Source organism: Ambystoma mexicanum, chromosome 9 (assembly GCF_040938575.1).
Source record: "Ambystoma mexicanum isolate Mex_15411 chromosome 9, UKY_AmexF1_1, whole genome shotgun sequence".
In the NCBI taxonomy this organism is placed as follows: domain Eukaryota; kingdom Metazoa; phylum Chordata; class Amphibia; order Caudata; family Ambystomatidae; genus Ambystoma; species Ambystoma mexicanum.
In genome coordinates, this window is record NC_090931.1 from 1,435,213,442 (window position 1) to 1,435,231,505 (window position 18,064).

The following is an 18,064-nucleotide window of genomic DNA, read 5'->3' on the forward strand; positions in this document are numbered from 1 at the left end:
ATTATACATAAACTCAGCCTACCCATGAGACTTGCTACACCCAACATTGTCCAATCCTGCGAAAACCTGTCAGTCAAAGTCCCACTCAATAACACCCAAACACTTACCATACACCTAATTTACCGTCCGCCAGGACCCATCAGTACCTTCGATGAAGACCTCAACGCCATCCTAACTAGTAATCTTAAAACCTCATCTCAAGTCCTCACCTTGGGGGACTTCAACCTAGGCTACAACGACCCAGCAGACCCTATATCTAATTCTATTGCCACCACCCTTGCTGAACTAGGCTTCGCGCAAAGAAGCATGGCCCCCACTCACTCGAAAGGTAGAATACTTGATTGGGTGGCCGATTACAACCGTGTAGCAAACATCACCAATATCTCACCGTTAATCTGGTCCGACCATCACCTAGTCTCGTTCTGGCTAACTACCGATAGACCGACACCTACTCCTATCACAACAGCCCCACCTATTCTTACCAGAAACAAGAAAAACATTACCGCAGGAAGACTCATCCCGAACCTTCTCCCCATACTTGATTCACTTCCGGACAACACAGACCCAGAGATCCTAGTTGAGGAATATAATAAAGCCATGGCCACAGCACTGGACCTCATCGCCCCTCTCAAACTCAAACCCAGCAAACAGAAATCACACCTCAACAAATGGTATACACCATTCCTCAAAAATTTGAGGCAACAAAAGAGAAATTGCGAGACTACATGGAAAAAATGTCCCTCAGCTGCTAACAAACTCAATCTATCTAAAATAACTGCACTCTACAAAAAAGAAATATACATGGCCAAACGAACTTCCTTTGACTCTCGCATATCATCTGCCAAGTCCAATATGAAAGAACTCTTTTCCATTCTCAAAGAAGTCGAAACCCTCATACTACCCATTGATACCTGCACCAAAGATATAAACTGGTGCTCAGAAATTCAGAATGCCCTGGCCAATAAGATCAAGACCCTCCAAACTAAAATCTCTAGCAAAAAAGCGACCTTAAAAGACTTGCCCACCTCCAGAAGACCAGACAAGTGCGTAACCACAGACCCCACCCGCTTCAAATTTTCAAAAGTCAATACTCTCGACGTAGAAAAAATTATCTTGTCCTTGAAACCCTCTAACTGCCAGGGAGACCTTTGCCCAGCACAGCTTATCAAAGACGCTGCTCGCGATCTTTCACCCTTCATTACGAAACTGATCAACGCCTCTTTCACAACTGGCTCCATCCCCACGAATCTAAAACAATCCTGGGTACTTCCATTACTAAAAAAACCTACTCTTGACCCAGCCATACCTACCAATTACCGACCTATAACAACTGTTCCCTTTTTACTAAAAATCCTAGACAAGGTCGCCTACGTTCAAATACAGAGACACCTGGAAGAACACCACCTGCTAGGATCCAGACAATCAGGATTCCGCCCTCAACACGGGACTGAGACTGCACTCATCGACCTGAAAGCCCAGATTGACACACTCAGGGACAAAGGACAAGTTGCCTTGCTCCTCCTCCTTGACCTTTCTGCTGCTTTCGATCTGGTCGACCACTCTGTCCTATGCTCACATCTCCACACACCAGCACACTTCTCGCCTGAGGCCATCTCTTGGATCACCTCATTCCTTAACGGTAGAACTATGAGGGTCTTCTCGCCCACAGCTGCAGCAGATCCCATACCCATCACCTGTGGTGTACCACAGGGCTCCTGCGTCTCCCCTACACTGTACAACATATTTACCAAGCCCCTTTTCGATGATTTGGATCATCTTGGTATCACCTACACTAATTATGCAGATGATACTCAGATCCTCCTTCCGCTTTCTGGAGATTATGGAAAGGATTTGGCCTTGCTAAATAGGGTGTACATCATCATCCAGGCATGGATGGCCACCCACGGACTATGCCTGAATGATGAGAAAACAGAGCTTATCATCATGGGCACAACACACAGTCTAAGGAAACTTAGCCCGGCCTACAACTCTTTCAAGATAGATGGGAACAACATTAAAGTTGGACAGGAGGTTAAAACTTTGGGCTTCTACTTAGACTCTAACCTCTCCTTCAAAAGACAACTGAGTTCACTGGCATCCTCATCTGCATACACGTGCAAACTTATCCGCTCAGCTAAACCATTTCTGTCAGATACCAGCTGTCTTACAATCGCTAGAGCCCTTATACTATCCCGCCTTGACTACTGTAATGCCCTTTACCTGGGATCCTCCAAGGCTACCACTAGCAAGATACAAACTCTCCAGAATAACGCCCTGAGAGCAGCCCTAGGGATCCCCAGAAGAGAGCATATATCAGGACTCAGTCAACAGAACAATTGGCTCTCCACCAGAGATAAAATTCTCCTAAAAACGGCTTCACTCACCTACAAATCCCTTAACAATGCCGCCCCGATCTACCTGATTAACAGGTTCCATAGACAAGTTTCCGCGAGACCCCTCAGAACGGCTTACAAAGACTGCCTCTCTGTCCCAAATTATAAACTCGCCACCATAGGAGGTAACAGCTTCCCGGTAAAAGCAGCCAAACTTTGGAACTCTTTGCCCCCTAACCTTAGAGCAGACATGCCCTACCTGAACTTCCGCTCTAAGGTCATCTCATGGCTGAAAATGAAGGACCTCCCAGACAATTAAATGCCAAGGTTATTCCTCATGTGATCCGTACTTGTATGCTTGCCACTTCTATTGTGTATATATTGTTTATATTGATTGCTTTCTCTGCTGCTCTGTACATTCTCCCTACGCCAATTCGTACTTTTACACCTTGTAACCAAGTTTCGCATATTCTTGTACATGCTGCGCCCTGATACCCCTGGGTATAACTGCCCATTATAAATAATAAACTAAACTAAACTAAACTAAACCTACAGATTGAGGATAATCGATGGGGATTAAGCTAATCAATACACATATCACATCTCCTGCACTAGGCTTAGTTCCCTGCCCAGGAGCAAAGAAAGAGGGATCTGCACACTCTATCCCTCAAACCTGGCTTAATATTTATTTATTTATTTATTTTTATTTTATTGTTCATTTATAAACAGCTAGTGGGCTTTAAAGCGCGGGATCGGGATTCAAACCTGTGTTGCGCCACGTTGTCTTGCTTCCAAGACAAACACATTGTTCCTGTGCAGTGCAGAGCCACGGTTGACAAATGTGATGGCAATGGGCGCTTCCTCAAGGCTGACTTGGTGCATCTTGATATGCAACAAATGGACCGGTGTGTGTGTGACACTCTCTTTATTCCTCTTGTCACTTGCTGTGGGGCATCTGATAGTGCAGACACCCCCGGCAGCATCTCGCTCCTTTTCCACAGTATCAGATAATAATGTCCCCATACATAATGTCCCCATACATAATGTCCCCGTACATAATGTCCCCATACATAATGTCCCCATACATAATTTCCCCTGTCCCCATGCATAATTTCCCCGTACATAATGTCCCCGTACATAATGTCCCCATACATAATGTCCCCGTACATAATGTCCCCATACATAATGTCGCTGGGTAAAGCCATAAGCAACATTATATATGGTGACATTATGTATGGGGACGGGTTGCAGGGATGTCCACTGCTACCCTTGTAAAAATAATTTTAAATTCAGGGGTTGTGGGAGTGTGCCCCGCATGTTCAATGTAATGATGTGTCCACAAAAAACTGCAACTTTTTTGTCAGGAGACATTTTTGCTGGGACATTATTACATGGAACCCCTTTCCACAGCACACTGATTACACTGACATCAGCATGGAGAGATGCCTGAGCACCTCTTAAACCAGTCGTGCAACCACTCACCATCTCACTACAGCTACTACCAGGATCGTCGGTTCCAGATATTGACATCACAACACGTCTGCTCTAAAGTGATCTGTACTCTCCTGCGACCCTCAGTCATGCTTGCCAATAACTAATCACATTTAAGAAACACGCATCCCTAATTCGACAGCTATATCTACTCCCATTCATCCCAATAGTTTTTCCTTTCTGATTTTGGTCATTGTAGTGCCTCATTTCTCTTTCCTTTCACCTCTTCCCCAACCCCTCCATTCCTTTGCACAGACCAAGGTCTTGACGACACCCTGGCAGGGTCACAATATGCCACCTTTCAGACAGGTGCCCTAAGACCACTACGGCCATGATGGGCGCAGTATAATGCGAGATGACCTAACTTAGCAAAGAGAGTACATGCTACCTCTCCTCCACAGGGAAATTGACCCCATTGCAAGTTCTCTGGTATTTCCATTGGATTTGCAGCCACATGTATTTACAGTTCGAACCACTCGATTCCGTCACCATCCTTCTTCTCCTCTCCTCAAAATCCTGGTGTGAACCTTGGCTCGGTTCTCCTTTATTCCTCATATCACCACATTTGCCCACTGTTGCAACTTTGAATAACGAACACCTTTCTTCTTTTATAGTTAAAGCTTTGAAAACCCTTTTTTTCTTGTTTTGGTCATAACTCGGATACTGCTCGTCTCTTGGAAAACTTTCTTACCCTGTTGTCCATTTCCAACTCTTATTTTTACAATCACAGTTTGACTTCTTTGTGTAGCCCCTGCTCTCCGGCCCTGGTCCAAACAAGAGTGTCAACCTCCCTCGACCCTGGCCTGAGAAGTCCCCATGTGAACCACCCAACCACCTCACCCACCAAGCCATCCGGTTAGGGAGGGGCGCTGCACCTGTCAAATAAAATAGCTGTTAACAGGAGATCAGCTGCACCCTGAGTTCCTAGATAATTAGCTGGACACAGACACCAGAGAGGATTTTTATAGCAATCCAAAAGGGGACCCCTCTTTATTTATAAAAACACATGTCCTTTTTTCTAGACTTCCTGTCCCCTTTCTAACATTCACCTGGTGTCAGTACTAACGAACGGGTATCGGCCACGTCAGCCCACCCTTCCTTGGAGTGGTCTCAGGGACCCATAGGATGAGTCTAACACAACAAACCCCCTGCCTAACTTCAGGTACCACCCACATGGAGTGTGAGGCCAGAGGATGGCCTCTGTGGGTGGTCCCATCTCCTTAGGTGGCCTGTGGCAGGCATCCAGGGCCTCCTGCTACCTCACACCAGGGTACGCCCTTCTACCCCCATTATATGCTTAAAGTCCTACACCTTCTTAACTTTTAACCTACATAACATTCTCTCTGTATAATTCCCCACTTTATTATCCCCTACCTAACATTTACACTACTTACAGTCATTATTTATATATACACATTAATATACATAAAGAAAAACAGGGACATACTATATACAAACATACATATTATGCTATAAACATTGTTGCACACTGGGGCTGACTGTTGCAGTGCATCACCCCATATTGGTACCTACTTGGATGCCTCTGGCAGCTGCTTGCAGGCTGGGGCTTGTCCCCTGTTGATGTCTAATGCCTGGCCCCACATCTTCTTGCTTCTGGGTGGCCCCTTCCACCACATGAGACCACCTATAATGCTGCACGTGGCCTGCACCTTCATAATTGTCTATGGGTGCCCCCATGCACTAATTGGGGCTCGTCTGAGTCACTGTCGCATCCTGTGGCTCTTTTCAGTCTTCTGGGTGGTCCCATCAGGAAGGGGGCCACCCACACACCACCACACCCACAGCCCTTTTTACATTTTCAGGAGGCCCCATTGGAGTGCAGCCCACTTGCATCATCACTGTAGCCGCACCAGCCACCATCTTAACTTCAGGCGATATCCCCCTGTACCAGTGACACAGGACTCTGGCAGTCACCTGTTGATCAATCGCTGATGGGAGACCTTCACAATGCTGGGAGTTTGATCAGCGGCAACCTCCCATGCTCTAGTTCTGACCGGTCCCTCATTAGGTGCTGTTCCCTCACCTGAAGATGCCCAACAGTGGATGCCACACCTCACAACTACTGTAGGCCAGGCCTCAAGGCGGTCATAATCCTTCAATAGGACCCCGCCTCCTGTAGCCCACCACCGGGGCTATGCTTTCTATATGTTTGATCAGGGGGCTTAGTCTGCAGAACCGAATGGCTTTGACCATTCTGGGGCATAGATTGAGCGGCAGAGCACAACATATTGTGAACTAGGTCGGGATCTTGTTATTTCCATGGACATTGATGTCCGCACTCCCTAGTGATCCCCTAACCAACGGTTTTCAGGATTTCTTTTACATACAAAGGTAACACCATTCGAGCAAACATCGATCTACAACTTTCTACTTTTTACTCTTCACTGCCCGACACTGACTCCCATACACTCCCTCCTCCTACACTCTTTAATTTCACCCCTGTCACATCTGAGGAAATATATGTATTAATGACAAATTTGAATCCTACGAACCATAACTATGATCCCATCCCGGCCTGCTTGGCAAAGCGTCATGCTGACGAATAAAGTGAATTCATTGCCTGTTTTTTAAACTCCTCTTTCTCTCAAGGCACAGTTCCTATGGAGATTAAAAGAACCTTCTTGACCCCCTCAATTAAGGAATCTTCACTAGCTCACAATCTACCTATGAACTATTGCTCAATTGCAGGCCTGTTATGGCTGCAAAAGTCCTTGAAAAAGCTGCCACCCTTCAACTTCAAAAATGTATGGAAGACCACCTTCTCCTTGATGTGTTTCAATCAGGCTTAGGCACCGTCATGGTACGGAGACAGCTCTTCTTGCTGTCTTCGATGACAACTTAACATCACCAGATGAAGTTGATCTTAGTCTGCGGGTCATGCTTGACCTATCGGCGGCATTTGACACAGTCGACTTTGACATGCTTTTATCTAGATTGAACGAAGTTGCCCGGGTGTAGGAAGATGTTCTAGAATTGTTCAAATCTTTTCTATCCGATCAGACCCAACAGGTAAAAATGGGAGCCTATCACTCGAACTCTCTTTCTGTTCCCTGTGATGTACCACAGGGCTCTTCCCTTTCACCGTTGATTTTTAACATTTGCATCCAACCGTTGTAGAGTATCTTTTCAAAATGTGGCCTACGTTCCCACTCTTATGCTGATTAAACACATATATATGTCAGGATTAATGAATCCTCAGATTCCATTTAAACAGATTTTAGACTGTGCTGAAGCTATTAAACATTGGATGTTTGAAAACAAATTGCAACTCAGTCCCAGTGAAACAGAAGTAATCTAACTTGGTTCTAAACACCTTCCGGCAGAACCAAATCAGCCCTTTGTTATTTGAGTTGCCTATTGCTTGTTCACCTAAAGTAAAACATCTTTGCTGCATTTGGCAGTCTAATCTGAATTGTAACTTGCAGGTCAACGAGACTCTAAAGTCGATATACTATCAACTCGGACTCTTGCGTACTATTCTTCCATTTATTGCTGAGGAAGATCGTTCAGCGCTCGTTGGAGCTTTGATAAAATCTAAACTTGACTATTGCAGCGCTATCCTCGCTGGGATTCCGTCAAGTAAAATCGATCGCCTGCATGTTGCACAAAATACAGCCATTAGATTCCTTCTTAATCATTCTAAATCTGCCTCTGTGTCTCCCCAGCGTAGATTACTCCTTTGGTACCAGTACAACAGAGGATCCTTTTTAAGATCCTTTGCCTTGTCTTTAAGTGTCTCCACGGCCTGGCCCCCAGCTACATTGTCTCCAAGATTGGTCCTTACCACTCAGCATACCCTCTCAGCTCACAAACTGCTGGTAGTACCCTCATCTCACTTTGTTCACTGTGGCGGCACGCATTTTTATGTATTGGCTCCCCATGCTTGGAATTCACTACATCCAGAAACCTGACTCTCTTTCTGTATTCTGGAAGAAGCTTAACCTTTTTCTTTAATTATCTAATATGCGGCTTCATGCTTTTCTTCCCAATTAGAACATCTGCACATAGGTGCAGTCCCTGTTTGGTTTTCCTCCCTAGCGAATTTAAGCGTGTTACAAATAAATGAAATGAAATGCAATGGTGGGTATGGTAAGGTTTAGTTCACCAGTTGTGGCAATCCATGTGACGCTTTGGCTTGTCAAAGGTGGATCAATATTGCAGTGCAAGTGTCAGGGAGCATTTATCAAAGAGTTATTCTAGGACAATAGGAGAGTCAAGGGAGTGAGTGGTGGAGTCAGGGGGATCCAAGTGGAATAGCTATCAAAGTGATCAAAGTGGAGAATTGTCAGAGAGAAGAATCTGCTGAGTGGCACATTTTCAAAGTGGCAAATTATCCCAGAGGCCAAATATCCCAGTGGTAAAATATCAAATTTGGACATATTGCATTAGTAAATTAACAAATGGTAGATTATCTTAGTTGCACAAAATCACAGTGGAAAAGTATCAAAATGGCAAAGTATCCCAGTGGCCAAATATAGCAGTGTCAAAGAATCAAAGTTGGAAGTATACCAGTGTTAAAGTAACAACTGGTAATATATCTTAGTTGCACAATATTCCAGTGGCAAGTTATCCAAGAAGCAACTTGGTAAGTGACAAATTTCTTATTTGCAAAATATCAAAGTGGGAAATAGCACAGTGGCAAACTGTCGAAGCGGGAAATATTACAGTGGTAAATTATCAAAGTGCTGAAATATCACAGTGGTGAAATATCAAAGACGCAAGTATCATAGGGGGAAACTATCAAAGAGAAAAATATTATAGTGGTAAATTATAAAATTGGCAAGTATCAAAGTATCACATTTTAAAAGTTGCAAATATGACATTAGAAAACTATCAAAGTGGTAAAATATCAGTTGCAGACTCACAAGATAGCAACAGTTCACAGGGGCAAATTATGAAAGTGGCAAGCAAAATCTCGAAATGGCAAAGTATCAAAGTGGCCAAACATCTCAGTGGTAAATTATCAAAGTGGCAAACTAACAAAGTGGCAACATTTTTCACTGGCAAAATATCACAGTGGCAGTCTATCAGAGTGACAATCTATCGAAATGGCAAACTATCAAAATGTCCAACTATCAGAGTGGCAAACTATGAAAGTGGCCAAATATCACAGTGACAAATTATTCACAGCGGCCCCTAATGTTTCATATATTTTATCCTCACATCCAAATCTTGAGTTTCTCCAAATGCGAGTACATGGTTCATGGTTACAAACACATTCATTTCAGGGAGAGCCTTGTAAAAAAAATAATATGAACACCAAGTACAATTTCCTTTGTGTAGTTAGTGATTCAAGCATACAACCCTTTTAATTACAAATGTATTTGTCAGAAATAAAGATCTATGGATATTCTCATGTTCCCAAACTGTGTTTTGATGTGATGCAATGTCAACAGGGAGCCCTATTGGTCCAATTTCCCCTTCCATAAAGGGGCATTGTAAAAGAGTACAAGAGGAGTGTACTAGACTGGCCATATTGGAATGATAACCTGCCAAAGGAAAATAATGTATGTCATTAGTCTAGGTTTTGATAATGTGCTTTGCTCAGTAAGACAAGTGTTTACATTCTTATTATGACTAATATATATATAGAAAGTGACCACTACAAATGAAAAATGAGCCAGTTTACAATGTTAGTACAATAAAACAATATACAACATGTGGTTTCTCATAAAGTCCTTACTTCTTAAAAATGGCCGTGCTCAGATCAAAACCAATGATTTCTTTTTTCTAAAAACACCAAGACAGTTTAATTTTGCAAGCTTGCCACTGATTAGTTGGCATTGCAGTGAATCTGTAGTTTTGTGACAGCCTGCACAAACACTGATAATGAAATGAAGAACACTAGTTTAGACCCTGTAACCTGGTCCTACCCCAGAGAATTGCCTTCAATGGATTCCGCATTGTATTAAAATTCATCAACCTCAAAACCCTATCTTCTTTTCACTACAAACTGAAACCCATCACCCACACAAACACCAGACAATCTACTCAGCATCTTCTACACATTCCACTTACAAGCACACAAAAGCAAGCATTTACCGAGTGGGCACCCAGCGCATGCAACACCTTACCCCTTCACATCTGCACTGCACTCTCCAGCATCACTTTCCAAAAAAGCCTAAAAACATACCTGTTGCCCCACACCTAATCCAGGTTCTCCACCTCCCCTGCTATTACCTGTATATCCTAATCTAATGATCCTGTCCTGAAAACATTGTATAATTTCTGTTTCACTTCCCACCTCTTGCACTTTTGAACCATGTAGACCCTCTAGTTAGGGCCAGCGCTGAACAGAATTTTGACAAAATCACTAAGCAACTAAAACATGTTTTGTTATGCTCAGTTGCAAGGCTTTTTACTGCATCAAATCGCATCACATAGTGCCTGACTAAAGTTTGGCCAATTGTGCCCCTGCCTGGGGGCAGAATGCACCTTACACCTTAATCTGCAGAGGAAAATGATTGGTGAGAAGATAGGCGGATGGGAAAGCAGGATCAATGCCCCAGATGTAGGGTTCAGATGATGTTCAAGTGGAAATGTCATGTTTTGTGATAGCATGGGTGTGTTTCCCGGGTCAACTTTTACATTCATATATTTATTTGTTTATTGGACAATTGTAAGGTGCCTATACACAAGTGTTTCCAGGCGCCACAAGACAAGATGGGGGTGGGGGATATGGGAAATCAAAAGAAAAAAACAAGAACCAAGAAACTGTTATATTGGCCTTGTGACAACCCTACTGAGCAAGTGCGGGACAAGGTGATAAGTGCAAGGGGGAGGGAGGTAGAGGGAGAAGTACAAGAGTGTGGGAGCACCAAGGGTGATGGCGGGTAAGTGCTATTCAGGCCAGGGTGGCAAGTGCCAGGGGAAAGAGGGGGGAGGGGAGGAAAAGTGCAGTGGAAAGGAGGACTGGGTTGGGATAGTCTGAGAAAGGTCACCCGAGGGCAGGTGCTGGCACAGGAATCTGGCAGGGACTGGTAGGGGGGGTGGTCTGTCCCTGTATGTCTCTGAAAGGACCAGGCCCCAGTCGCAGTGGCAGGTGGAGAGGTTAGCATGGGAGGGGGGAGGGGGAAGGACGAGGAGAAAGGACGGTCTTGAGAAGTTTCCTAAACGAAAGAAAATCCGGCTCAAGTCTGAGGGTGGCGGGAGGTTGTTCCTGAGGGAGGTGCTAGAAAAAGAGAGGGATCTACCTCCCACTCTTTGCTTGGAGAAACGTTTGACCTGCAGAGAGGTGGAGCCAGAGGAACAAAGGATTTTTTTAATTTATTTTTATTTAATTGTTTTTTTATAATGCACCTAATACCATACCTGAGTTTGGTTTCTAAGTGCAGATCAAGGATTCGAACCTCTGTTGCTCTGCGTGGTCTTGCTTTCAAGACCAGCCCGTTGTCCCTGTGCTATCTTCCGGAGGCAAAGGAAGAAGATGTTGCAGTAGTGAAGCCTAGAGACAACCAGGGCTCTGGAGACGTTGAGCTTCTGGGGGAAGAGGAGGAAAGGTAGAATACCCCTGAGGAGATGAAGTTGCAAATTGTACTTCTTGGCAAGGTCTGTGATGTGTGGAGAGAAGGAGAGAGAGGAGTCAAAGATGATCCCGAGGTTCTTTGCCTCTGAATTGGGTCAGGGGAGGGGACTCAAGGAGTCTGGCCAGAGAGTGAGGGGTATACTAGGATTAGGCGTCCCAATAAGAAGGATCTCTGTCTTGCTGGCATTGAGGCAGAGATCATTGCAGAACACCATGCCTGAATAGCAGTCAGGCAGTCAGATTCAAGGCAGTAAGAGGAGGAGGAGGGGGAGATAAGGGAAGGCAGCCAGAAAGAGAGTGGTGTGTCATTTGTGTAACACTGGAAGTGAGGAGAGTAGGTGGAGAGCAGGTGGGCCAGAGGAGCCATGTAGATGTTGAAAACCCATGGCGATAGGATAGAACCCTGAGGGATGCCATAGGTAGAGAGTGAGGTGGAGGAGATAAAAGGACCCATTTGAACTTGGGAGGGTCTGTTAAAAAGGAAAGAGGTAAATCATGCCAGTGCCCTGTCCATGATGCCAGGGGTATCATGGAGACGATTGTTGAGGATGGAGCGGTTAGCAGTGTCAAAAGCAGAGGAGAGATCGAGGAGGATCAGAACAGAATGAGAGTTAGAGTCATTGATAAACTCATCCTTGTTGTTGGGTTTATGAACTCATCTTAAATGTCCCAACAAATTAAATCAGACTTAGGTACAGAGACTCAGGAGTAGTCAGGGCTCAATAAAGCCAATGTTTCTCAATGCATCCCACAGCTGAGGCATAGTTCGAATCATTAACCTGTATTATTCTTAGTTTTGGTCACCTGGGAAGAAAACCTTTGCTCTTGTGAGGCCAGGGCCACACAAGCAATGTGCCTATTGAAGAAGGCTGGTGTCAAAAGATGATTATGGAGCTCATGTCATTCTTGTGACTGTCCCCTGAGACATGGACTTTCACTAGCTTCTTCGGCTGTGGCTTACTTGGCAAATGCCCCTTCTTCTCTTACTCTTGAACTGCTCAAGAGTGATGGAAGGCTCGTCTATGAACAGTATGTCTTTGAAGACCTTGCAACAGCAAAATAAACTGAAAGGAAATGTTAGTGTTTACAACCACACAACAACTACTAGGCATTGCCCTTGCTATACATGGCAAGCCAACAGGAAGGTTGTGAGACAGAAACTAAGAAAATTGAATGTGCCCACTGTCTTGCATTGAGATTATTGATACTTTAGGAGGAGGAAAAGAAACGGAAATGAATAATCCATGAAAAAGTATCAACATTTCTGTCTAAAAGAAATCAGGTGTCGCCGCTCCTTTATAGTGAAACGTAGCATATGTGGGCACCTGTTGTTTCCGCAGTATACAGCAAAAGACCCCACAGTGCTTACTCATCTTGATGCTTAAGTGTCCTCTTCTGTTAGTGCACTTCCCCCGGGGTGGTACCAGATTGCAGACTGCATGAGGGAAATCCTGAGATTTACGAGACATGGATTGAGGAAATACCCAATGGCAAAAGTCTCCCTCGGCTTGTTGCTCGTCTCTGGGCGAATGCTTTTAGGCAATCTTCAGTGCAATGATAGAGAAGAGCATGTCACGGAACAGGGGTTACACCTGGGACAGTAACTCACAAGTTGCAATGCACAATGAATTAGGGTCATCAAAACCAAGCCCACCCTCATAGGTCACCTACGATTGCGCCTTGAGAATTGGCAGTGCAGTTTCCCTCAATGCAAGAGCACAGAGGGCATGCAGGGGTGCTGTTAGTTTACCCTTAGGCCTCATGCCAATGGGAACAAAGAAATAAGTTCAACCGATTCCAGTGGCCAAGTCAAAGATTACTGTATCAGGCCAAAAGGTGCATCGCGTGTCGGCCATAATTACAAATATCCATGGCAAGTAATTTAGAGAATGTGTACTCAAACACATAAACACATATGGCCAGCAATGAGTACTGGTTAGATATGCACACAACACACACAGCACAAACAGTAACATATGGAAGAGGAAAAAACACGTACACACAAACCATGCAATGCTAAAACACACACACATGTGACCACCAACCAGATTTCTCAGCACGTCACAGATACAAATATTTGTTATCGTAGCAGAGCTAATGCACTACAATTTTCTGCAAATCATCCCAAGTTAGGAACATGTTACTATTAGCCTGTGCCTTATTAATTATATATAACATATTACTATTAGCCATTCTCGTTGCTGCATTACTTTTTTAGAAGATGTACGGCATCAATTAAGACATGACCTTTTAAACAGTTTTTTTTAATGCAAAAATGGCGGTTTTAAATTCCCTTAATTTGACAGGAATTAATGTAATGACCAGCTTTGCAGGTGCAATTGAACCATTAGCTTTGAGAGAGGTGTCTCTCGAGTCAGAAATGGTAGCTTGAAATCACTCGGCTGAAATTGAGGGTGCCAGGATGTCTGAGGCCTCCCCTCTAGCGGCCCCAATTAAAAGTGCTTGGTGTGAAGTCCCTATGCCAATGGTTGTGGGTCTGCTCTGCAACGAAGGTGTGATATCAAGACAGTCCAGTGGATTCATGCACCTGCTGCTTTAAATGCTGCTCCTCCGACCTATCAAAAGTTGACTTCCCAGCAGCACTGGCTCAGCCGGTCACCCCTTCAAACTGAGGGGCGAAATGAGCATGGCTGAAGGCTGTAAGAGCTACATCTGCTGACAGTGCTTAAAGACTTTGCTCACTTGATGATACGTGCCTTTGAATTGTCCCTCATCGGATACTGACATTGCAGGTGTTTCTATTTGCCGCAGAGGTCATCAGATCAAGCGCTACCTCCATGAGTAATCCCCAGGTGTGGTCGTTACGCGTAGAGTTGAGTGGGGTTGCTCGCCCGATGGTCCCATTAATCACTAGTATAGTTCTAGTGCCTCCTTAGCATAGCGCTGAAGTCATTCCAAAATCTGAAACCTAAAAAGCCGGAGGCCCTATCGCTCAAGCATTTCTGGACCAAGCCATGAAGGAACACCGTCGGCAGCCAGTGAAGAGCGTTCAGGTTGCGTGTAAAGTAGACTGAGAATTTGAGACTGAGAATAAGTCTGGCTGGACAGTTCTGCACTCGTTTCAGCTGTTTCAGATCCTTATTGGGAAGTCCAGTGCACAATAATACTGGAATACCTCTCTCTTGTTCAGGCAGAGTACTTTCTGCTTTTCCTCACTCGTTGCTTCATCTGAGAGATGCACAATGTGATGTTTATAGGCGAGTCTCTTCTGAGATGAATCATTAGCTGTGTGCTCCGGTCCCGGCACTCCTCCTGGCCTCCGCCATAGACATGGAAAAGGGGCTCAGTCTTATTCTTCTTTCTTTTTTCTTTTCTTCCCTCCACACACAGCCAATCTCCCGAGGGAAGAAAATAAAACGTGTGCACCCGGGGATAAATCCTGGTGTGCAAATCCCAGCGGGGGCGGACATGGCCGTTAATGGTCCACAGCCTAGCTTACGCCCTTTCTTAATTTGTGCCAACCGTAGATAGGGCTGGTGGAATGTTATTGGCTGTGACTGCCCGCCACCACAGTCGTGAAAGCTACATTAAACATCCCCAGATGGTAGACACTGGGCATCTGAGGCCTACACGGGGCTGCCATTTTGTACTGGGATTCTATTGTCACTGCCAAAAGAGACATTACTATATAATAAATATAGTCTGTCCCATCTGATTGTGGCTGATAAATTTGAACAGGTGTCAATAAAGGAGTGAAGGATATCAACTTGTCCCAATTTGGCCACACTATCTTTTTCTTGAAATTATTTGAACAAATATGATTTTGAAACGCCCATCACCTGACACTGTGGGCAAAATAATCTTAAACGCACTTGTAAAAGGCAAACTCAACACCCAGTAACAATCTATTCACACAAGATCTTTCTTTTTATAACCCTTCCTAGCATGCCTTTTATTTCTAAATAGAGCAAGGCTCCTGACTAACCACAAATGGCATTTCAACAGGTCGGAAGAAGTGTTGCTGAGATTCAAAATGTAATTTTGGGTGCAAAACTGCAGTAAAAAGTAGGCAAATATGTTAGAGGATGTCATTGAATTAGGTACAGCAAATATCTATCGGTGAGGAAAAGGATGTGCCTATCAACCAAACATGCAGCGCCACATGTATTCATTCACTTATTTTCAGTGTGTTGTGTTGTTTCTTCAGAAAATTGTATTTGAAGAAATGAATAAATTAGCTGAAATGTCTCTCTTTCCCATGGTATGCATTGCTTTCATGAACTAGTAAGACCTGTATTGTGGGGATGAATTCTCCCACTCCCCTTCTTTTGCCCATGCTTCCCATCCCACATCCCCTTTTCCTGCATTTTCATACCCCTCATTTGATGGACAGGTGTATAAGAAGGGGGAAGAGGATGAGTTTATGGAGCATCAGAACTGGGGAGTGGCTAAGGACGTGGAATTTATCTGATACACTTTAACAAGTCCACACCCTCACCTCTATATACACAAGCACATTGGTGGGGGGGATGGGCGGGAAGTGTGACTCCTGGGGTTTTCATTTTTCAAGCGCTGTCCCCAAGCGGCTGGTAAACAGGGTTGCAATTGGCTCTTAGAGAAAGGCTATCCATCCAATCAGCATCCACGTTTCTGTGAGAAGGACACAGATTGGGTATCTTTGAAATGACCAGTTGTTCGTATGGACCTGCCCACTATGTGTTTACGCTTAGATTGCTCTATTGGTACATGTCAAAGTGAGGTGACGATCACTGTCTATTCAAACCCACGCTGATCATTTTCTCTGTCAAAAATGTATGGATAGATTGGGGTGGGGCTGCGGGTGGGTTTTTTTTGGGAGGAGGGCTGTATTGCGTAAAATACACGGATCCGCCAGAGCGCCTGGTGTCAAACTCTGTTGGTGACGGTGTGCAGTACAAATACCTTTAACATTTAACATTTAACATAAATACCAAGGGAAATCCTCCTTACAGATTGCTTAATAAGCCTATATATACTCTTCAGTCTAATGTGAATGTGTTTGTAAAACTGGTAAACTGGTGAATTTGAGTGTTTTTTTAAAACATCTAAATATATTAAGATGACCAGATGTACCAGTATTTGGGGGACTGTCCTGGTTTTTCATCCTGTGGACCCCCCCCCTATATTCACACCCCCCCCGCCCGCCACCTGCCCCAACAAGCTTCTCCCAAAAAGTCAAATGCCCCTGTTTAAGAAAGAAAACAAGTTTCAAGCAGATCCTTATCAGAGCACTTCTCTGATATAAGGTGAGTGCAGGTCTGTTTCCAGCTGCAGGGAAGGCCTCCAGTGGAGGAAAGGCTGTTAGAGACACACACACACAAACACAAATACGAGAGGAAAGCCGGTGTGGATAAGTAATGGGGCAGATTAGCACACAGGAAACGGTGTGATGGAGAAGGAGGGGGAGGGGAAGGCGTGATTAATGTGCAGCCAGTGACACCCACCAGGGCGCACTCCATCTCTCCCTCAAAGGGATAGAACTATTTAAAATGCACCCGCTCTATTCTCCATAACCCTACAATGATACAGAAATAAACTCAAGATTACTGAGCACATTACTGAAAAGAGGACAACTGTGGTGCCTATCATTCTGCCGGTTTAGCCATTCTAACCTGCATATTTTAGACCTCTGCCTTTGATGTCCTTTTAATAATGTTGCTAAACTGCCCACGTTTTGGTTTGGAAAATCTGGTTTACCCTAAACTGTATGCATGTTTGAAGGGGACACTGGAGGCAGTAACTCGGACCTGCAGCAATTTGAGATCGGGTGGGTTGTGTCAATATCAATGACCCCAGGCTTATACTTGTCTCCCAAGAACCTTTCTGTCTCCTGTGGCACTTCCCTTCACCAGTACACCGCAGTCCACCAGCCACTTCATCTTAACATTTTAACAACCACTCACTAATCCTGGCCACCCCATGGGGTGCAGAAGACACCACTGCAGGCATTCTATAACAGGTCCCCCGTTGTTAAGGAGTGAGAGGGCACAAGATGCTGTTCTTCAAGGCCTTTGCATGCCTTGTGGTGAAGGGAGTCTAAGTTGCCCCACCATCACGTTACGCAGGGGGTCCTTTTTAGTTTGGGCTATTAGGTGGTGCTTTAGTGCCACCAATGAACCAAAACTAACGTATCAGAATACAGCTAGGGGGAAATGCCATATGAGGAAGGACACAGAGCTTGTAGGTGTTGTTTGGCTATTTACCCACCCATTGACTGCCCATGGCCATGCTTAATCCCTATGGCCATTCCCACCCAGTTCCTGCCCCTGCCCGCCCAAAACACCTCCTCATGGAAATTCTTTGTGCTCACTTCCGTCAAGCCTTACCAAAATGTCTTAACCAAGTCTGTGTTCAGCCCCTCGATTTATAAGCACTATGGGTGTCCTTCACAAAGCAAGCATTGGCAAAGCAAATCGTTTTGGCTTGTGTATAAGTATTATGCATTTGCCAGGCACTGCTGTTAGATGGCCAGGTGCTTGCATCATTTTTCACCTGCTACCATCAAAAGCCAGTCAATACCACTGCGGCATTGCCTGGCAAGAGCCTTTCCATTGCCTAGAGAAAGGCCCAAACTGTTGGCATTGCCAATGCTTGTTCGTGTTATGGCACTGTCGATTACTTTCCTCTATGGTGCTACTGATGCACTACTTGAAATCCCTTCCTCCCCTGTGATTCCCCGCACTCCTAATTCTTT

At 44.6% G+C, this 18,064-nt stretch overlaps 1 protein-coding gene across 2 annotated transcripts in view; it reads left to right on the forward strand.

Moving 5' to 3' along the window:
- WNT6 (Wnt family member 6) overlaps nt 1-18,064 on the forward strand; it is a 329,006-nt gene that overhangs the window by 304,642 nt on the left and 6,300 nt on the right. The gene's annotated exons all lie outside the window — the stretch shown is intronic.